This window comes from Sinocyclocheilus rhinocerous, unplaced genomic scaffold (assembly GCF_001515625.1).
Source record: "Sinocyclocheilus rhinocerous isolate Xijiao unplaced genomic scaffold, SAMN03320098_v1.1 scaffold522, whole genome shotgun sequence".
Classification (NCBI taxonomy): domain Eukaryota; kingdom Metazoa; phylum Chordata; class Actinopteri; order Cypriniformes; family Cyprinidae; genus Sinocyclocheilus; species Sinocyclocheilus rhinocerous.
This window is the reverse complement of record NW_015625031.1, coordinates 110,903-134,409: the sequence shown is the minus strand read 5'-3', so window position 1 is coordinate 134,409 and position 23,507 is coordinate 110,903. Positions and strand designations below refer to the sequence as shown.

Here is a 23,507-nt window from a genome sequence, read left to right as displayed (position 1 = left end):
CTCCAAAAGGTCAAGACCCCATTGGCTCTTTGATCCCCCAGAGGTGTGACCTTGATAGAAGATAAAGGCAATCACATCAGTGACCCGCCTTCAGTCTAGGTTCTTTTAGATTCTGAGAAGATGGGGATGCTGAACTCTTCTGGACGCCTAAGTTTGTGCCAGGCTGTGGCCTTGTCTTTCCATTCACCAAAAATCCTCGGATTTCAGCTGACGTCTCTCGAGCTCTGCGCTCTTCAATCATCACCTTCATCTATGAGAAAACTCTCCCAATCACCACCGAGTCAGAATAACAACTTTTGGAGTTCATCACCCTTCAAACCCGGAAGAACGTGAAGAACTCCAACACCACCCAACCTTCAAACCGTCAAAACTTTCATCCGAGACTGCATCCGGACACTCGTTCGACGACCAAGGCAATGCAAGTATTGTACATTTAACTAAACGGAACAGAGGTTTAGTATAAGCTGTAGACCCCCTTGTAAAACAGCACTGATGGTTTTTAACTTAGGTGGTTCTGACTCATTTTCCATAACTGCATTCTCTGGTTTTTCTAACGGTTTCATCCAGTCTCACTTGCCCTTCCCCCATGTATGCGTGAGTGTATGTTTATTCGTTTGTTTGTTTAGACTAGTTATGTGTTAGCGTTTAGTTAATAAAACTTTTGTGCATGAATTACATGAGTTTCTGATTCTGTCACCACTTGTGAATAATGTCCCTTTTTCGATTTCCGATCTAGATACGTGCTCTAATACATTAATACTGTAAGAAAGTTATTTTCTGTGGCCATGAAAATATAATTTATAATAAATTGATATGAAATTAAACTGAATTCATATTAAATAGTAGTCTATCCCAAGGCGCTGTTCCCCTAATTTTAAAGTACACAGTTGTAAATCCTCTTAGGAAAAAGGCCTGCCTTTATCCTTGTTGCCTTGATAGTTACCGCCCTATTTCAAAATGTTCTTTTTTATCTAAAGTTTTGGAGAAAGTGGTTTTTCCTCAGTTGACTGTATATCTCAATTCTAATAATCTGTTAGACAAGCATCAGTCGGGTTTTAGGAGACATCACAGTACGGAGTCAGCCTTGATAAAGGTGTTGAATGACCTTTTAGTAGCAGCAGACTTAGGAAAGTCTTCCATATTAGTCCTTTTAGACCTAAGTGCGGCTTTCGATACTATTGACCATGCAATCTTACTTGAAATATTAAGAAATTGTGTAGGCGTTCAAGGTTCTGCACTAGAGTGGTTTAAATACTACCTCTCCGACAGATCACTTTCGGTGGAGGTTGTAAATTTCTCTTCCTCCTCAGCTCCTTTAAACTGTGGTGTGCCTCAGGGTTCTATTTTGGGCCCGCTTTTGTTCTCACTATACCTGCTTCCTCTGGGACATACGTTTCAAATGTACAATATTCCATATCATTTTTACGCTGATGACATGCAGGTATATTTTCCGTTAAACCATAAGAATAACTATAACATACTTTCTCTGCTGAATTGTCTGACTGAGGTTAGATCTTGCCTGGCTGTTAATTTTCTAACACTGAATGACTCCAATGACTGACTGACTGAGACTATAGTTTTTGTCCCACCGGCCTCTATTACTCTGAGCAACAATCAGTTAAGCTCGCTATCTGCTAACCCCCATGCACATGTAAAACACTTAGAAGTGATTTTTGATAATCGACTAAAGTTCGATAAACAAATCAGCGCAGTTGTTAAAAACTGTTTTTATCATCTTAGATCTATCGCGAAGTTGAAAACTTTTATCGGTAAAGGATTTGGAGACTGTGATTCATGCTTTTATCACTTCTAGGCTTGACTACTGTAACTCACTGTACCTTGGTGTGTCTAAATCTTCCTTACCCTGTCTGCAACTGGTACAGAATGCCGCTGCCAGGTTCCTTATCGGAACTAGAAAGAGGGACCATATTTCACAGAATCTCGCTTCTTTGCACTGGCTGCCGGCTGAATATCGCATCAAATTTAAGGTGTTACTCTTTGTTTACAAGGGATTACATGGTCAAGCTCCTGAATATATTACAGATCTCCTTCTCCCTAGAAATTGCTTTAGAACATTACGGTTTTCCAATAGCATGATGCTCTCTGTCCCTCTATTTTGTTTGAAATTAAAAGGAGATTGTGCTTTTTCAATTGCCGCCCCTAGATTGTGGAATGACTTACCATCATACAGTGCATTCAGAAAGTATTCAGACCCCCTTCCCCTTTTTTAAATTTTGATATGTTGCAGCCTGATACTACAATTGTTTAAATTCTTTTTTTTCTCATTAATCTACACTCCGTACCTCATAATGACAGAGTGAAAACAGAATTTTAGAAATGTCTGTAAATTTATTAAAAAGATAAAACTGAAATATCACATTTACACAAGTATTGCAACAACACTTGAAATGTAAGCTCAGGTGCCTCCCATTTCTCTTGATCATTGCTGAGATGTTTTTGCACCTTGATTGGAGTCCACCTGCGGTAAATTAAATTGATTGGATATGATTAGAAAAGGCACACACCTCTCTTTAAAAGGCCTCACAGCTGAAAATGCATATCAGAGCGAAAACCAAGCCATGAGGTCAAAGGAACTGCTTGCAGAGCTCAGAGACAGGATTGTATCGAGGCACAGATCTGGAGAAGGCTACAAAAAAAAATTCTGCTGCACTGAAGGTTCCCAAGAGCACAGTGTCTTCCATAGTTCTCAAATGGAAGACGTTTGGCACAACCAGGCCTCTTCCAAGAGCTGGTCGCCCAGCCAAACTGAGCAATTGATGGAGAAGAGCCTTGTCTAGACTGGTGACCAAGAACCTGATGGTCACTCTAGTTGAGAACCATTATCATATGCAGATGTGAGAAACCTACAGAAGGACAAACATCACTGCAACACTCCACTGATCTGGGCTTTATGGCGGAGTGGCCAAACTCAATCCTCTCCTCAGTGAAGACACGTGAAAACACACTTGGAATTTGCAAAACAGCACCTAAAGGACCATCAGACTCTGAAAATCAAGATTATCTGGTCTGATGAACCTCAATTCTAAGCATCATGTTTGAAGGAAACCAGCTCATCACCTGCAGAGTACCATCCCAAAAGTAAAGTGTGCTGGTAGCAGCCTCATGCTGTGGGGGTGTTTTTCAGCGGCAGGGACTGGGAGACTGGTCAGGGTTGAGGGAAAGCTGAATGGAGCAAAGTACAGAGACATCCTCAATCAAAACCTGTTTCACAGCTCTCAGGACCTCAGACTGGGCCAAAGGTTCACCTTCCAACATGACAATGACCCTAAGTACACAGCCAAGGCAACACAGGAGTGGCTTAGGGACAACTCTGTGAATGTCCTAGAGTGGCCCAGCTAGAGCCCTGCCTTGAACCTATCGAACATCTCTGGAGAGACCTGAAAATGGCTGTCCACCGATGGTCCCCATCCAAACTGACGAGCTTGAGAGGATTTGCAAAGAAGAATGGCAGGAAATCCCCCAATCCAGGTGTGCAAAGCTTGTTGCATCATACCCAAAAAGACTCGAGGCTGTACTTGCTGCCAAAGGTGCTTCAACTAAGTACTGAGTAAAGGGTCTGAATACTTATATAAATGTGATATTTCAGTTTTATCTTTTTAATAAATTTACAGATTTCTAAAATTCTGTTTTCACTTTGTCATTATGAGGTACGGAGTGCAGATTAATGGGAAAAAAATAATTTAAACTAAACTATTGTAGTATCAACATACAGGCTGCAACATAACAAAATTGAAAAAAGTGAAGGGGGTCTGAATACTTTCTGAATGCACTGTACATTAGGCTGTCTCCTGATATTGGACGTTTTAAATCTTATCTTAAGACTTATCTTTGATCTTTAACTTTTTTTAATTTGTTTTATTTTTATTGTATTGTTGGATGTTTAATTCTTTTAACATTATGTTGTCGGCATATGTTTCTGTGAAGTTATGTTTTTACTGTACAGCACTTTGGTCCGCAGTGGCCATTTTAAATGTGCTCTAGAAATAAAATAGCCTTGCCTGCCTTGCCTTATTTGTTGGCTGCTAGTGCTTATTCTTTAAGTAGTAGTACATTTTTAAAAAGATACTAGTACTTATTCATTAGATAATTGTACCTATTAAATAGATCTAGTACTTATTCATTAGATACTAGCTGCTATTAAATAGATACTACTAGTAATTATTTATTGGTGACTAGTAACTATTCTGTTGTTACTAGTAACACATTTAACATTTTTGCCTTTGACTTCGATGGGGATCTGTCATCCAGATATCAACTATTCCGTTTTGACTAGTATTTATTTCACTTGTGACTAGTACCTTTTTTAAATATATACTAGTGCTTATTATTAGATACTAATACCTATTAAATAGATAATTTTATGTAAGAGATTGTAGTTTTATTATGTGATATTTATAATTCAGATGTAAGCAACATAAGCACTACCACTACTACTCTCATGCCGAAGACAACCACAACTGAAACTACAACCACATAAAGTACTATGGACATTACGACTAATGTGCTGTTACAATCAGGAGGATTATTGTTTTGCATGAGCAAATCAGGTCCACAATTAAGCTATATTAAAGTGGTTCAACCATAGGCACAGAGCCACAGATAATCATAAATGTGCTAATATATGGCCATAATATTTAATAGCTGTTAATAGGTACTTAAGCAGTGAAATAATCAAGAAGTGTAATAGGAATAATTCAGTGAAAGATCCCTGTCTCTGGATATGAAACCTTGAAACTTTATCATATTTTAGCAGTCCTTCACATCAGACCCCAAAATAAACCTTTTTTTTGTTCAATTTTATTTACAACGTTAAATTTTTTTTTTTTTATTGTATTAAGACAAAATTCTATTAGATAAACCAAACACAATGTGTTTGTGACATTTATGAAATGCACAAATCCTAAACAGTTTTGTGTTCAGTCCATTTCCTGATGCATGCAGATGTGTTTTTAGACAAGGGAAAAAAAAAATCTTCACCTCAAAGTTAGGTTTTAAGGCTGCACAATTGACCGATTCAAAGTTAAAATCACTATTTCTAAAATATAATCTGCTCAGATTGAAGGTGCCACACATTTGTTTTTCAGTGCGGAGTTCATAAAATCGGCAGCAATACACAGGGATAATTAATAATGTACAGTCAGTTGGCCATTGTCACGATACTAAGGTTATATCAAACGAGCAGGACAATGAAAACAAAAATAATTCCAAACAGTATGGCAAGCCGTTTTGACTTTTATTCATTCTCAGGATATGAATTCTTGATATCAACAATCATACCACGTATGTTTACACACACAAGGAATTTGACATGGCGACAGGAACTTCCAGTGCAGAAGAAAGTATGGACATAGTGCAAGCATACATGATAGTGCAAACATAGAAATTACACTGTAGAGATGGAATATAACACTAATATAAGAAAAACAGAAAATTAAATAATGCACTATATATAGAAGTAGAAATATAGAGAAAAAACATGTAATATGTTTAAATGAATGTACAGATGTGTTATTTGCAAGTGTGCAGTTTACAAATGTACAATTTTCGGATTATATGTATAAATGTGTCAGTTATGATGGAAAATGTATAGTTATGAATGTTTTAATTGTTCAGGCTGAATATAGCCTGTGGGAAAAAAAACTGTTCTTGTGCCTGGCTATTCTGGTGGTTGGTGCTCTGTAGCGCCAACCAGAAGGCAACAGTTCGAAGAGAGAGTGGGCTGGGTGTGTGGGGTCCAAAGTGATTTTCTTAGCCCTTTTCCTCAATCTGGAGGTGTAAAGATCTTGGAGGTTGGGCAGGGGTGCACCAATAATCCTCTCAGCAGTCCTGACTGTCTGTTGTAGTCTCTTGATGTCTGATTTGGTAGCTGAACCAAACCAGACAGTTATGGATGTACACAGGACAGACTCGATGGCCGAGTAGAACTGTCTGAGCAGCTCCTGTGGCAGGCTGAATTTCCTCAGTTGGTGAAGGAAATACAGCCTCTGCTGGGCCTATGTCTATGTGAATGTCCCACTTCAGGTCCTGAGAGATGGTGGTGCCCAGGAACTTGAATGACTCCACTGTTGTTACAGTGCTGTTCATGATGGTGAGTGGGGTGAGTGCTGGGGGGTTTCTCCTAAAGTCCACGATCATTTCCACTGTTTTGAGCGTGTTGAGCTCCAGGTTGTTGTGATTGCACCAGACAGCCAGCTCTTTAAACTCCTCTCTGTAAGCAAGCTCGTCACCGTACTGGATGAGGCCGATGATGGTAGTGTCATCTGCAAATTTCAGGAGCTTGACAGAGGGGTCTTTTGCAGTGCATTCGTTCGTATACAGGGAGAAGAGTAGTGGGGAGAGCACACATCCCTGAGGGGCGCCAGTGCTGATCGTGAGAGTCCTGGATGTGAGTTTGCCCAGCCTAACTAACTGCTGCCTGTCTGTCAGGAGGCTGGTGATCCACTGACAGATTGGGGTGGGCACGGAGAGCTGCGTCAGTTTGGCTGAGAGAAGGTCAGGCATGATAGTATTGAAGGCTGAACTGAAGTCTACAAACAAGATCCTTATGTAAGTCCCAGGTCTATCAAGATGTTGCAGAATATAATGCAGTCCCATGTTGACTGCATCATCCACAGACCTGTTTGCTCTGTATGCAAACTGAAGAGGGTCCAGTGATGTCCTTCAGGTAGGCCAGGACCAGTCTTTCACTTGACTTCATGACCACAGACGTGAGAGCGACAGGTCTGTAGTCATTAGGTCCAGGAATGAAGTTTTTTTTGGGGACCGGAATGATAGTGGCGAAAGCATGCTTGTGTCTGCTTTTATTTTAGTGCAATTGTATTAATGAACAAAATCTCCAGTCGTTCACATGCATCTTAAAGATCGTGTTTAATTGTGAGTGTGAAATGGGGGCGGCACAACAGTGTTTTGCCTAGAGCGGCAGCTGAGCTTGCGCCGAGGCCGAAAGTCAGATGGTCACTGCTGACATTGAGGGAGGAAGGAACGCAGGAGTCAGCACGATGGGACTTTAACTGTAAGCGACACAAGCATACGAAAAATTTCGATATTGTTTCCTCTTTTTTCCTAATGTTTGTTATTATTTAACATTTTATATACATTTTTATATATATTTTTAAATTGACCACTTAGGCATGTTGACAATAATGTATATCTGCAACGCTGCCTATGACCAAAAATGAAAGATAGGTTTTCAGTGGACTTTCAAAATTAGCTTTGCTTGAGAAAGCATGAAAATATCTGCGGTTACGATGTTTTTTACAGAATATTACAGTTGTTTGTCAAATAAATAATTTTACGTACTTATTCCCTAAACTTTATTAAGCTTTAATTACATCTCAAATGACAAGGGATCAAATTATAATCATGTTTATATTAATTATCCCATGAACTCATTCTCTCAGACGGCCTGGGTATGCGGAGCATTCACAGCTTATATGGACGGAACGCCACTGCTGTATCCCTCTGCCAGTAAATCCAGAATTGAAACCTTCTTTTCCTCACTCAGAACTTTTCTTTTCAGCTCTTTTGGCATGGTCAGTAGTTAAAATTTGAGGTACTACTAGCACTGTTTTTGCCATCCAGTTGGTCCTATTGCAAGAAGAAAGTGATGACGTGCAGCAGTGGTTTTTATGCTTTTTCTAAATAAGATTTGGATGAGGTGATCACCTAATCAATACTTCATTAAGCAGAATAAGGTGTGCCAATGTGTTGGAATTCAACATACATTGTAATAGAATGGCTGCCATACATGTAGAGATGCTGATTTAAGAAAAAAAACTTTGAGTGATCTTTCAATGCATCTCCTAAATTAGACATATTTCCTAGAAAATGAACAGATCTTGGTGGTAATTTTTTTAAATTAGTGAGAGAATGGTATAAACTAATATACTTGTGGGTGAAGTCAGTTTATATAGTCCCTTCTTAGTATGCTATCCTCAATATCTTATCTTGTCATGAAGACACGATTGTTTTCCACATGAGTAGTGAGTATGTATCATCACTGGATTGTCCTCTTTTACATCATTTTTTTCTCAGATCCTACAACTTCCAGCTCTGATCCATGCTATAATTATAACACTCTTGATGAATACTGGAGAGACATACGGCAATATCAGTACTATGACCATGATGACACCCTTGTTGAATGGAGTGGCTGGTATCGGCTGTATTTGAATGGAGAAAGTGCCCAGATGTCTGAGTTGTGTGTGAGTTATGTGGGATGTGGTGGTTACACTGGACTGTATCTCAACGGTTCTCATCCAACTCTTGAGGATGGAGTGGTGTCCCTTGAAGTTTTAGGAACATATGGGCACCAGTGTGGCACCTACAGATCCACATCCATCCAAGTCAAAGCCTGTCCAGGGGATTATTACGTCTATAAACTTGTCAAGCCAGATGTGTCGATCTACATTCCTTCATACTGCGCAGGTGCAATTTTAACTTCTTTTGTCTGGGATTTTTTTTTTTTTTTTTTGATGATGATTTTCTTTTTTTTTAAATGTCATTATCAAGAGTAAATGCTCTATTATTTATAAATTAAGTTAATTTAACATACATCTTAATGAACTGGTTAATGAAATTAAATATGTTTTAACATTCTGTAAGTTTCCCCACACCCACCATATGAGCACCAAATGCTCATGTTAGTTTTAACACAATTCCTCAAATCTTACTACTTCAAACCAACCATTTAACATTTAATATGCATAATGTATATGAGCATGTTGTAATATATGCTTTCTTATTTGTGTAACTTTTTAGTTGAATCAGAGCTGATGAGAAGGTTTAACGAAATAATGTTTGATCTTGAATGTGCAAATCCCTTCTTGCCCCATTTTGGGCCTGACTGCCCAACACTGGTTAAAATATAATTGCTCAAAATCATAACATTAGGTTTTCCCTTCATTGTGTTCCGTGTACATACAGTATTTTAACAGTACTTTTACAAACTCCATGACAGTTACTTTCCAAAGCATCAGCAGTGATCCCTGCTACAACTATGAGTCTCTGGATCATCCCTGGAGAGCCAACAATGAAAGTGGAGGTTACTTTTGTGATGAATCTTTCTCCTGGAATGGCTGGTACCGACTTTTCTACTATGGAATGAACATCCAGATGTCAGAGACCTGTATTAGTTCATACAGCTGTAACACAGAACTCAGTCTTTGGCTCAATGGTCCTCACCCTCAGATAGAGGATGGAGTGGTGATCAGAGAGGTCTGTTGTGGTTATTATTGGAGTAGCTGCTGTGATTTCAAGTCAAGCCCCATCAGAGTGAAAGCGTGTCCAGGCAATTACTATGTCTATGAACTTGTGAATCCACAAACCTGGTGTTCAGGATACTGCACAGGTACAGTTTTTTTTCCCACAAGTCTTTTAAACATTTGTAAAATTATTTCAGTACTGACAGATATCTCATCTATCTATCTATCTATCTATCTATCTATCTATCTAAGATGTCAGCACTATTTCACAGGTGGTTTCCACCGTGAGACCAGATATTATCTCTGGATACAGCACCACCTTCAGTAAGTTGTATATACTACTACTACTACTACTAATAAAAGCATATCCTTAATTTTCTTTAAAAAACAAAAAAAACTTTAAAATCATTTTTAAAATGTATGGCACTTTTTATGCATGAACTTGTAGCATCACTATATCCTGTAATGCACAGTACAAATGGTTGAAGTTTCTAATTTTTATTATGATGTTTGATTGGTTTGCCCTCACAAAGTTCCTTGTTTGATCTCATCATCTCATACTAACACAGATTATGACCCATGCAATAACTACAACATACTTGACAACTACTGGAGAAGCACACTCAATTACTGGTCTATGTATGGCTATATAAATGGACATGGACATGATGAACTTGTGTAGAATGGGATGGCTGGCATCGACTCTTCATTAAAGGATCAAGTGCTCAGATGCCTGAGTGGTGTGCGACTTACATGTCATGTGGAGGTTATAGTGCTCTGTATCTTGGTGGTTCTCATCCTCAGCTAGAAGATGGAGTTGTTACTCGTGAAATTTACGGCTCTCGCTATGATCAGTGCAGTTACTACAGATCTGAACCAATCCAAGTCAAAGCTTTTCCCGGAAATTATTATGTCTACAAATTTATTAGGCCAGCAGTTTCAATCCCAGCTCCTGTGTATTGTGCAGGTACAGTCATAAATCGTTATACTTGATGCGTATCATAAATTGTATTGTAGACTTTTGAATGACAACTGCTTATGCAGGCCTATTAAATATTATCTTACACATGGCCAGATATAATCTTCAGTATATAATGAACTCTTTTTACTATTTCATAATAGTACCTTTCACCACCCCAAGCGATGATCCCTGCTACAACGACACCAGTCTGGATGAGCCTAGGAGAGCCACTGACAACTATTACTATAATAACAATTACCACCATGCTAGGTGCGATTATAATGTGGAGTGGAAAGGCTGGTACAGGCTGTTCTACAATGGTCAAAATGCCCAGATGCCAGAATCATGTGTTCATCAAGGCATGTGTGGCACTGAATTTCCACTGTGGCTCGACGGCCCTCATCCACAGCTGGAAGATGGAGTGGTCACCTGTCAGGTCTGTGCAAGTATATGGAGTGGCTGCTGTGATTACAAATCCCACCCTATACGAGTCAAAGCCTGTCCTGGAAATTACTATGTTTATGAGTTTGTCAAGCCTTTTTTTTGTGGAGCTTACTGTGCAGGTGAGCATTTAGTGACATTTAGTCTTTTTTGGATTTTGTTTGAAAATGTTGTTGATATAAAAATATTCTTAATACCAGAAGCCACAAGTCAGTCCATCGCATCAGTGTCTACAACATCAGAGACAATCCCACCCATAGATTCCATTACTCCACCAATCATAACCTCTGGTAAAGTATTGTCTTGACTTTCACCCTCACAAGCATCTTATTTTATTATTATTATAATTTATTTTCATTTGACCCATTACATAAGGGTGTATTCTAGAACAATTCATAATAAAATTAATTTCCCCAGAAAAGATCAGTAAATATCACATTAGACAGAAGTAATACAGAGAAAAGAGACAGAGTCTGAGTGGAATTTGATCGTTTTTCATACATTTATATAACATAATTTCATAGTGTACATTTGTCCAGTCCAATCAAAGCCAAATAAATTGTCCAAATAAAGTCAAAGCCTGTCCAGGAGATTATTATGTCTATGAGTTTGTGAGTCCAACTACAAGCAATTTGGCATATTGTGCAGGTAAATATTTACATGTGCCCTTTGTTTATTTAAGAGACTATTATTTTGTGTAATATTCTATTATACTATAATATACTAGTCTACTTGTCATGTCAGAGACAACCACAACCGGAACTACAGCCAAAACCACAACCACAGAAACCACAAACGAAATCACAAGGACTGGTAATATAATGTGTTTTATAACAATCTGGAGGATTATTATTTTACATGAGCAAATCAGACCCATGTGATGTGCTTGTGACACATGTAAAAAGTTTAACAGATTAAATAGGGTTCAATATTTTGTTGTAGTTGTTGTCTAGTTATTTTCCATTTCACCATATGTACTCAATTCAGGATCTGCAGTTGCTAGCTGAAATGATTTGTCCAAGAAACTATTACTAATTTGAAAACTAGAAGGCACTCTGTGTGTGTGGTCCTGGTATTCATTATGTTATGGGGACCAAATGTCCCTACAAGGATAGTAATAACAGTTATTTTGACCTTGTGGGGTGTTTTTTTTTGCTCCCCATGAGGAAAATAGCTTATAAATCATACAGAATGATCTTTTTGAAAATCTAAAAATTGATAAAGTTTTGTGTGAGGGGTAGGGTTACAGTAAGGGGATAGAAAAGTACTGTACAGTATAAAAACCATTACGTCAATGGAATGTCCCCATAAAACATAGAAACTCAATGTGTGTGTTTAATAACACAGGCTCTAAGTACACAAACGCACAGAAAATATCTTAGAATTGACCTAATGTAGTATTTGTTGTGTCCAAATGTTAATTTTGAATGTTGCAAGATATAAAAGAATTCAGGTAGGAAAAGAAAGCCATGTCAAATCTCAGAAGAAACATAAACAGAACATAAATATTTACAGGCTTCTCTCATTAACACATGTAACCTGAAATATTTATACTTTCACTAATTTGGTATGCTACTCCACACATACCCTGTTAATTAAGAATGGACGTACTCACAATCTGACTAACTAGAACTGATGCAGACTAATATATGTTGCTGATGCGGACTGAAATAGTTGTAACATGGAAATAATGGGAGTGTGCTACATTTCTATTTTCCACCAGAGATTTACACTGAAAAATTGCGGAGCGTTTTTGAGCTCCGAAAGGCACAGGCACCCAAAGCCCTGCACCAACTTTTTATATACAGCTCTGGAAAAACTTAATTAAGAGACCACTGCAAAATTATCAGTTTCTCTTGTTTTAGTATTTATAGGTATGTGTTTGAGTGAAATTAACATTTTTGTTTTATTCTATAAACTACTGACAACATGTTTTTCCAAATCCCAAATAAACATATTGCCGTTTAGAGTAGAGATGGTAAGATTCACCGATTCGCATGAGTGCATCGACATAAAAGTTAATGGTGTGATGCATCGATTTAAAAAAGTGTGCATTGGATAAGTTGGCATTTGTATTGCGATGCATCATTTCTAACATATTTGCATAGGTAAAACCGATTTATTTATATATAATTATTAGTAGATATGCTATACCTTTATTATTTATAAAGTGACCAATATTTTATATGTAGATTGATTTCTCCTCTCTAAACTGTTTATCAAGCGCGTTCTCTCATCACCACTGCTGCTACACGAATATGACGTATCACAACATTTACATTTACATTTAGTCATTTAGCAGACGCTTTTATCCAAAGCGACTTACAAATGAGGACAATGGAAGAAATCTAAATCAACAAAAGGGCAATGATATGCAAGTGCTATAACAAGTCTCAGTTCGCTTAACACAGTACATGTAGCAAAGTTTTTTTTAATTATATAATAAATAAAAAGAAAAACAGATAGAATAGAAAAAGAATAGAGTAAGCTTGTGTTAGAGGCCTTTTTTGCTTTTGATAATTGTATAATAAATAAAAAGAAAACAAATAGATAGAATACAAAAAGATTAGAAAAGCTAGTGTTAGTTTTTTTTTTTATAAATAGAATTAGAATAGAGAGTGCTAGAGTTAAGGTCAAAAAAGATTGAAGAGATGTGTTTTTAGCCGATTCTTGAAGATATCATTCCACCAGGAGGGAACATTTAATTTAAAAGACTGTGAAAGTGATGTTGTGCCTCTTTGGGATGGCACAATAAAGCGACGGTCACTTTGCAGAACGCAAGCTTCTAGACGGCACATAACTCTGAAGTAATGAATTTAGGTAAAGGGGTGCAGAGCCAGTGGTGGTTTTGTAGGCAAACATTAATGCCTTGAATTTTATGCGAGCAGCTATTGGTAGCCAGTGCAAATTGATAAACAGAGGTGTGACGTGCATTCTTTTTGGCTCATTAAAAATGAATCTTGCTGCCGCGTTCTGGATTAATTGTAAAGGTTTGATAGAACTGGCTGGAAGACCTGCCAAGAGAGCATTGCAATAGTCCAGCCTGGACAGAACAAATGCTTGAACAAGGAGTTGTGAAGCATGTTCCAAAAGAAAAGGCCTGACCTTCTTGATGTTGAATAAAGCAAATCTGCAGGACCAGGCAGTTTTAGCAATGTGGTCTGAGAAAGTCAGCTGATCATAAATCATATCTCCAAGCTTTCTGGCTATTTTTGAAGGAGTTATGGTTGATGTGCCTAACTGGATGGTGAAATTGTGATGAAACGATGGGTTTGATGGAACCACAAGTAGTTCTGTCTTGGCAAGGTTGAGTTGAAGGTGATGGTCCTTCATCCAGCAAGAAATGTCTGTTAGGGTGCGTTCACACTTGTAGTTCGGTTCTCTTGGTTCGTTTGGTCTGGACCAAAAAAGAAAACGATACATTTGGTCCTGGTCCGCTGAGCGTTCACAATGGCATTTTTGACAGCGTACCTAAAGATACTGAACGTAAAGGCACAGTGATACGTTCACAACCTGATTGGTCGGTTTGAATGACGTATATTTCGCGACAGAACTCACCGAATACCCCAAACAAAAGCTGTGTTCGACTTAAAGTGGTGCTGCGCAGACTGATCGTGTATGACATCAAAGTACCCATTCAGAGATCGGTCTTCTCAGCGCCACTTTAAGTCGAACACACATAATGCCATCTGCTGGACTAAGCGCGCTCATTGCTGCGTGTACTTATGACTTTATTTTCACCACCTGCGAACTCACGAAGAGCTCATAAAAGGCACTTTACCTCCTCGTTGCTCCACGTTTGCCCTCTGCTCATTTTGTTTTGGATGGTACCGCTCGTTCCGCGTCGTTAAATCATGTCGCATAGCGTCGCATTTTGTCATTATTGTTTTTGATTCCTGTTTTTGGTTCATTTAGAAGTTTTTGGTTCATGCTGCGTTCATATTTAATTCAAACCGCACCAGAGTTTGTTTGGAAGCGGACCGAGACCCATCATTTTAGCTGTCTAGGTCCACTTGTTTGGTGCGCACCAGGGTTCGGATGGCAGCATTCACACTTACTCAAACGAACCGCACTAACAGAACTATCGCACCAGGGTTCGTTTTAATCGAACCAAACATGACAAGTGTGAACACACCTTTAGACAAAGCTGAGATGCGAGCAGCTATCGTCGGATTATCAGGATGGAATGAGAGGTAGAGTTGAGTGTCATAGAGCATAGCAGTGATATGAAAAGCCATGTTTCTGAATGACAGAACCTAGTGATGCCATGTAGACAGAGAAGAGAAGTGGTCCAAGAACTGAGCCCTGAGGCACCCCAGTAGTTAGATGTTGCGACTTGGACACCTCACCTCTCCAAGATACCTTGAAGGACCTATCTGAAAGGTAAGACTCAAACCACTGGAGTGCGGTTCCTCAGATGCCCTTTGCCAATAGGGTTGACAGGAGGATCTGGTGGTTAACCATGTCAAAAGCAGCGGATAGATCCAGCAAGATAAGTATTGAAGATTTGGAATCCTCTCAGGATCAAGCGGACAAGTAGTAGGATGATTAGAAAGGATAAGTTTGGAGACTTCTGCCTACACTCGAAGGATGTGAACGAGTGTATGTTTGCTGGTAAGATGTGCTTGACAGATTGTGGTGTGGAAAATTGTGCACTGATGGTTTTAATTTTATTAATGAAGAATGTGGCAGAGTTGTCAGCTGTTAGAGTTGATGAAGGAGGGGGAGGACAAAGGAACGAGGAAAATGTTTTATAGAGCATGCGAGAGTTAGAATGCTGAGGGAAAAACACCAGTGTGAAGGGATGTGTTAATGATGTGAGTGCAGGTACAACTGCAGGAGAAATGGCTTGAAGGAGATGAGATGGAATAGGATCAAGCGGACAAGTAGTAGGATGATTAGAAAGGATGAGTTTGGAGACTTCTGCCTCAGAGAGTGAAGAAAAGGATGTGAACGAGTGAATGTTTGCTGGTAAGATGTGCTTGACAGATTGTGGTGTGGAAAATTGTGCACTGATGGTTTTAATTTTATTAATGAAGAATGTGGCAGAGTTGTCAGCTGTTAGAGTTGATGAAGGAGGGGGAGGACAAAGGAACGAGGAAAATGTTTTATAGAGCATGCGAGAGTTAGACGAATTGTTAATTTTGTTATGATAGTATGTCCTTTTAGCAGTGGAAACATTAGCAGAGAAGGAATACACTACGGAGACCGAGGCATGTCCTGAGAGTTACATAGAATATAGATTAACATGGCAAAGGTAGAACTGTATATTCCACTAAATAATTACAATGAACCAAAGAAATTAATGGAAACTATCTGTAACATATTGAATTGCATAGCATCATAATTTTTTTCCCCCCATTGCATCATATTGCATTGAATCGAATTGTGTTGAATCGAATAGAAATCGGATCACACTGCATCATAATAGGGTGTAAAGTATTTGAGTAAATGTAATTACTGTACTTGAGTATCTTTTCGGATACTTTGTAGTTTTACTGAGTATCAAAGATATTAGCATCTTTTACTCTCTACTTCACTACATTTTTGAATTAGTATCTGTACTCTTTACTCCTCTACATTTGAAATTAGTGTTGCAGTTACACATTACATTTTGCATGGCACCTAAATTTTTCTACAGCAGTTTATTTCTGCTACAAAATATGTGATACTGCCCACTACAGCACACCAAAAGTATACCTTATGAGTTTTGCTCTTACTCACCCAAACTTGTCAACAAGGCTACTTTACGTGAATGCGAGTTCCTTAGCAAGTAGTTGTGAATCACAGGTGTTTTATATATGAGATGAGGACATGACTGCAGTCAGCAATGAGGCCGAAACCAGCACATCCATTGCAAGAAGGCTTTGACTTTTTAATTTTACTTAACATTATTTTATTTATCCGTTATACTTAAGATACCTTTTTGAAGGAATTCTAATGGGCCGCTTTGTGATATCACAAAGCCCGGAAACCAACGCTGTAGTCCAAACGAGCCGTTTGCTGTAGTTCTTGAAAATGGATTTTTAAAAAACTAAATATCTCCCTTTGGAGTGGACTTTGAGATTTGTAACTTTCTAGATCTTTTTTATGCCCAAACATACACACTACACACTGACTAAAATTAAAAAAGTGAAAAAGCATAATAGGACCCCTTTAAGTACTGTTCAAATCAGATACTCTAAGACGTTTACTCAAGTTGTTTTGGAATTGGTGACTTGTAACGTGTAGTGGAGTGATTGTACTTTTACTCAAGTAAAGTCTTCAGGTACTCTTTACACATCTGGGTGAATCATATCGCATCGGTAGCTGCTTCATAAGTATCTTTAATGTATCGTATCGTTGGCTATGCATCGAGGTGCATATTGCTTTGGCCTCAGTTATGGAGATGCACATCCCTAGTTTAGAGCATTTATTTGCAGAAAATGACAACTAGTCAAAATCAAAAAGATGCAGTGTTTTCAGACCTCAAATAATGCAAAACAAAACAAGTTCATATTCATTTTTAAACAACACAATACTAATGTTTTGATTTAGGAAGTGTTCAGCGTTTAACAAAGGAAGAAATCAATGGTGGACTAACCCTGATTTTCAGTCACAGCTTTCATGCATCTTGGCATGCTCTCCACCAGTCTTTCACATTGCTGTTGGGTGACTTTATCCCACTCCTGGCACAAAAATTCAAGCAGCTCGGCTTTGTTTGATGGCTTGTGACCATCCATCTTCCTCTTGATCATACTCCAGAGGTTTTCAATGGGGTTCAGGTCTGGAGATTGGGCTGGCCATGACAGGGTCTTGATCTGGTGATCCTCCATCCACACCTTGTTTGGCCTGGCTGTGTGGCATGGAGCATTGTCCTACTGGAAAAGCCAATCCTCAGAGTTGGGGAACATTGTCAGAACAGAAGGAAGCAAGTTTTCTTCCAGGACAATCTTGTACATGGCTTGATTCTTGTGCCTTTGACAAAGACAAATGTGCCTGAATCCAGCCTAGCTGAAGCACCCCCAGAGCATCACCGATCCGCCACCAAATTTCACAGTGGGTGTGAGACACTGTGGCTTGTAGTCCTTATGGTTTTTATAAACCTCAGCCTGGCTCTTCTTTGTTTCTTTGTCTGTGCACTTCACCCCAGCTGTCGTTTGCAATTCTTTATGTAGGTCACTTGATGTCATCCTACAGTTGTTGAGTAACATTCAAATGAGTTGGCGGTCATCACGGTCAGTGGATAGTCGTTTTCGCCCTCTGCCGGTCTGTTGCTTTGTTGTCCCCAAAGTCTGCAGCTTGACCTTTTCCTTATGAACCGCTGTCTTTGAAATTTTAAGGATGAAAGCAACCTGACACTCACTGTATCCCTCTGCCAGTAAAGCCAGAATTGAATCCTCCTTTTCCTCAGGCAAACTTTTCTTTTCAACACTTTTGGCATGGTCAATATTTAAATAGTTTAATCTATCTAATAGTCTTGGTACCGGCAGGGATTGTAGGTGGGGGAGTGAATGACCAGTGCCCTCTTCCAACCTCAATACCACGACTAAGTTGAGACCCTTGAGCAAGGCACTGAACCCCCAACTGCTCCCAGTGCGCCGCAGCAAAAAAAAAAAAAAATGGCTGCCCACTGCTCCGGGTGTGTGTGTGTTCACTACTCACTGCTGTGTGTGTGCACTTGGATGGGTGAAATGCAGAGCACAAATTCCAAGTATGAGTACTTCGAGATACTACTAGCACTGTATTTGCCATCCAGCTGGTCCTATTGCAAGAGGATAGTGATGACCACAGCAGTGGTTTTTATACTTTTCCTCCCTAAATAAGATTTGGTTGAGGTGATCACCTAATCAGTACTTCATTAAGCAGAATGAGGTGTGCCCATGTGTTGGAATTCAACAGACACTGGAATGTAATGGCTGATGCTGATTTCCAGAGCTGTAGATACATTTCCTAGAAAATGAACTGAGATCTAGGTGGTAAATCTTTTTAAATTAGTGAGAGAATGGTATAAACTAATACACTTGTTGTAAGTTCAGTCAGTTTATATAATCCCTCCTTAGTGTGCTATCCCAATATCTTATCTTGTCATAAAGACACAACTGTTTGCCACATAAATAGTGAGTATGTGTCATCACAGGATTGTCCTCTTTTATGTCATTATTCTCTCAGAACCTACAACATCCAGCTCTGATCCCTGCTATGATTATAACACTCTTGATGAATACTGGAGAGACATACAACAAAATTCGTATCAGTACTATCAGTACTCTATATATTACAGTGTATATAGACTGTAACTGATGGTTAATCAAAGTAAAATACTGAAGTAAAGGACATCTTTATTACTAGTGAAATCTATACCACCACTGTTTCCCAGACTTCTTTAGACTCCTTTCATAACCTCAAACTGTTTGCAGACCCCAACCAGCAGAGGCAGAAAATGACATAATAGCATGTATGTGCACGGATAAAAGAGAACAGTCAGAGTAAAACTGATAGTATTGATTTATAAATTTTTATAGTGTATTGTCATAGCTGATTTGGCACAAAGAAGACGGTGGCTGCTGCCAACGATCTGGATGAGCTCACAGAGACTGTAACTTCATATATCAGTTTCTGTGAGGATATGTGCATTCCTACCAGGACTCATTTAACTTACACCAATGACAAACTGTGGTTCACTGCAAAACTCAGACAGCTCTGTCAGGCCAAAGAAGATGCTTGCAGGAATGGGGACAGAGTCTTGTATAAAGAGGCCAAATACACACTGACAAAGGAGATCAGAGTGGCAAAGAGAAATTATTCTGAAAAGTTGAGAAACCAATGTTCTGCTAAAGACCCTGCATCAGTGTAGAAAGGTCTGAAAGACATCACAAGACACCATCCACCAGCACTGTGGAGAATCAACAACTGGCAGACGATTTTAATGAGCACAGATCTTCAACAGATCACTGGAGCTGTGCGAAGTCTCTTCCTGCTTTAAACGCTCCACCATCATCCCCATCCCAAAGAAACCCTAAATTACAGGACTAAATGACTACAGACCTGTGACTCTAATGTCTGTGGTCATGAAGTCATTTCAAAGACTGGTACTAACCCACCTAAAGGACATCACTGAACCCTTACTGAACCCCCTGCAATTTGCTTACCGAGCAAACAGGTATGTGGATGATGCAGTCAGCATGGGACTGCACTACATCCTGCAACATCTAGACAGACCAGGAACTTATGTGAGGTTCCTGCTTGTGGACTTCAGCTCAGCCATCAACACTATCATCCCAGACCTCCTCCTGTCCAAATTAACTCAGCTCTCTGTGCCCACCTGTCAGTGGATCCTGACAGACAGGCAGCAGCTAGTAAAGCTGGGAAAATTCTCATCCATCACCCGTATGATCAGCACTGGCGCCCCCCAGGGATGTGTTCTCTCCCCACTGCTCTTTTCCCTGTCTGCTTACAGACAGGAGGTTAAAGAGCTGGCTGTCTGGTGCAGTCACAACAACCTGGAGCTGAACACGCTCAAAACAGTGAAGATGATCGTGGACTTCAGGAGGAACCCCCCTGCTCCCCCCCACTCACCATCATGGACAGCACTGTAACAACAGTGGAGTCATTCAGATTCCTGGGTACCACCATCTCCCTGTACCTGAAGTGACTGAACATTCACATAGACTCCATTGTAAAGAAGGCTGCACTTCCTCTGCACTTCAATAACTGTCTGGTTCAGCTCAGCTACCAAATCTGACCTCAGAAGACTACGTAGGATAGTCCGGACTGCTGAGCGAATCACTACAACCCCCCCCCCCCACCCTTCAAGAACTGCACTCATCCAGAGTATGCAAAAGGGCTGGCAAAATCATTCTGGACCAATCAAACCCAGCACACTTCCTCTTTGAATGGTTGCCATCTGGTCAACGCTACAGAGCACTGAGCACCAGAACGGCCAGGCACAGGAACTGTTTCTTCTCTCAGGCAATCCATCTCATGAACACTTAACTTGACAATAAACATGTAACACACAAACACTATTTATACATTTATTTATTTAACACACATACTTATTTACATTTCCTTGCATTTGTACATAACATACCTGTACTACACACATCTAATACCATCTATTGTCTATTTTGTATATTGCCTATTTTTTATTTAAATATTTTTGTATATTGTTATTCCCTATTTACTTATTCTATTTTTATTATTTTTATTATCTGTGTCTTGTCTTGCGACTATCATTCTGTTTGTACTGTCGAAGCTTGTGTCATTATTATTGCCGCTTTCCTTAGACACCAGTGTATTTAACTCACAAACATCAGTGTGTATTTAAAAAATTTATTTTTTGCTAGTAATTAAAATTTCTAAGTATAAAATAAACCTAAAATAAATTTTATGTGGTTGAAAACACTGAATAGTTGTGATATAGGCTATGAAAAGCACTGAGCGTGTCTCTAGCTCAGCGCCAGATAAAGCGTTTGAATTTAGCAGTGAATTTTCTAAATACTGTACACCGGTAATGTCCGCATTGAATGGTTAAAATCGAGGTGTTTTGGGGTGTTGGAGGGGGTCAAATTGAATCTGAGGTGTCATAAATCAGATCCGAGGGTGCCCCTTGGTTGAAATCGCATTCGGTTTAGATTACTTTCCGAAATTAAAAATGTATTCCGGGGTGGAGGGGTGGGTCCTTCAGATCATTGCAGGGGCGCTTTAAAAGGTCAGAATGTAAATGTAAAATCGGAAAGAAATTGAGTAAATTTCGGCGAGAATTATTCTGATTTAATTACAGAATTAAATTCTTGCCGTAAATTTCGGCGAGAATTATTCTGGCGAGAATTATTCTGATTTAATTACATTCGGTGTAAATGACGATTGATGATGAATAATGTACTGACAGCAACAAGGTCGCACCAGTCGAGCAGCCTGGACAGTCACAGCCAGTCTCTCTGTGTGTGAGAGAAACTTGTGGAGAAATCACTACAAATTAGCACAACAGCACTGACAAAAAACTCACAGAACAAACATACTATGGTAAAAATTTAGTTTTTATATTTATACCATATGATTTAGCCTTAAGCAACATAAGACGACCAAGGGTGCTGATTCCCGAATATCAGCATGATTGCAGATTTGACATTGATTTTATTAATTCAATAAATCAGTAATTATCATTCAATAATCTCTGAGCAGCACACAGTGGTGTTTCGTTACTGAATGACTCAGCGTTTTTGAATTAATCATTTGAGTCAATGGTTCAGTGATCCATTCATAAAGATAGGCACTTACTTGATTCTTGAATGGATCAGTCATCTAAATAAATCGGTTGAACTAATGACTCAAACGTTCACCTATTAACAGTCACTTGCCACCACCTACAGGCAATTTACTCTCATATTTAAAAGTATCATTGCATTTTTTCCAACATATCATATTTGTATTTAAAAAATGACTTAAAACGCTAAGCTCATAACATTATTCATGCAGTTGTAATTTTGCAATGTAAATGTAGGCCTAAATTCATTAATGAAATTTAAGAATTTGATATGAAAGATAACGCAAACATTTTATAAGGTTAGGAAAAAAATGGCCCTTTATTTAGTTTAAAAACAACAACAACAAAAACAAAACTTGGAAATCAATTTAAGGGGCAAATATCACAAATAAGCTGATTTTAGTAAGTAAGAACTGATATAGAAATGATGCAGTTTAAATTATGTAGATTTTCTCACATATCCAAGATTATCATCATTGCATCCTTGTCAAATTGAATGGTTAATTTAAAACATAAAACCGGTCAAAGTTTTGGATCATTAAGATTTTTTAATGTTTTTGAAAGTAGTCTCTTATGCTTACTAAGGCTGCATTTATTTGATCAAAAATACAATAAAACAGCAATATTGTAAAATATTATTTCAATTCATAATAACTGTTCTTATAAAAATATAATTATTACTATAAAATTATTTCAAATAAATGCTGTTATTTTGAACTTTCTATTCATCAAAGAATCCTGAAAAGTAAAATGTATGATCATGATTTCCACAAAAATATGAAGCAGAAAAAATGTGTTCAATATTGATAATAGTAAGAACCATTATTAATGATTGAGCACCAATAATCATAACAGAGCAGCAAATCAGCATATTAGAATGATTTCTGAAGGATCATGTGACACTGAAGACTGGAGTAATGATGCTGAAAATTCAGCTCTGATTACAGGAAAAAATTATATTTTAAATATATATTCACATAGACAAGAGCTATTTTAATTTGAAATATTATTTCACAATATTACTATTACTGCAGCCTTGGTGTGCTAAAGACACTTGTTTTAAAAACATTAAAAACCTTTGTTTGACCGGTAGTGTGTGTGATATGGGTTGTGTATGGCATTAAACAAAAATTAAAATGGCATTAAAAATGCATTTGATGATACCTGCAGAAACCCTGTAATTTATTATTTTTTTGTCACAAATAAAAGATGTTCAAAACTCAAGATAAACTCTCTTCAGCTTTCAATAACTTAAAGCACAAGTGTATCAGGGAGCTTAAGTAAAGAGTGTTCTGGAGATTTCATACCACTACTTCAGTTGTACAAAAAATATGTAATATTCATTCAGTCAGCAACATTTAATTTTCCAATGTTTCTTAACAGCAGCTCCCCATGTTGACCCCTGCTACAACTACAATGTCCTGGACAATCCATGGAGAGCCACCATTCCTCTCAAATAATGTGTGACACTTGGGTCAGCTGGAATGGCTGGTACCGTCTCTTCATTCAGGGTCAGAGTGTTCAGATGCAAGACACGTGTGTTGAGGAGTATAGTTGTGGCACTAATGCTCCACTCTGGCTGAACGGAGAACATCCAGCAGTTGAGGATGGAGTGGTCACTCGAGATGTCTGC

General features: G+C 38.6%; 1 pseudogene; it reads left to right on the top strand.

The window, feature by feature from the left end:
- LOC107748180 (uncharacterized) overlaps positions 1-23,507 on the top strand; it is a 73,262-nt pseudogene that overhangs the window by 45,786 nt on the left and 3,969 nt on the right.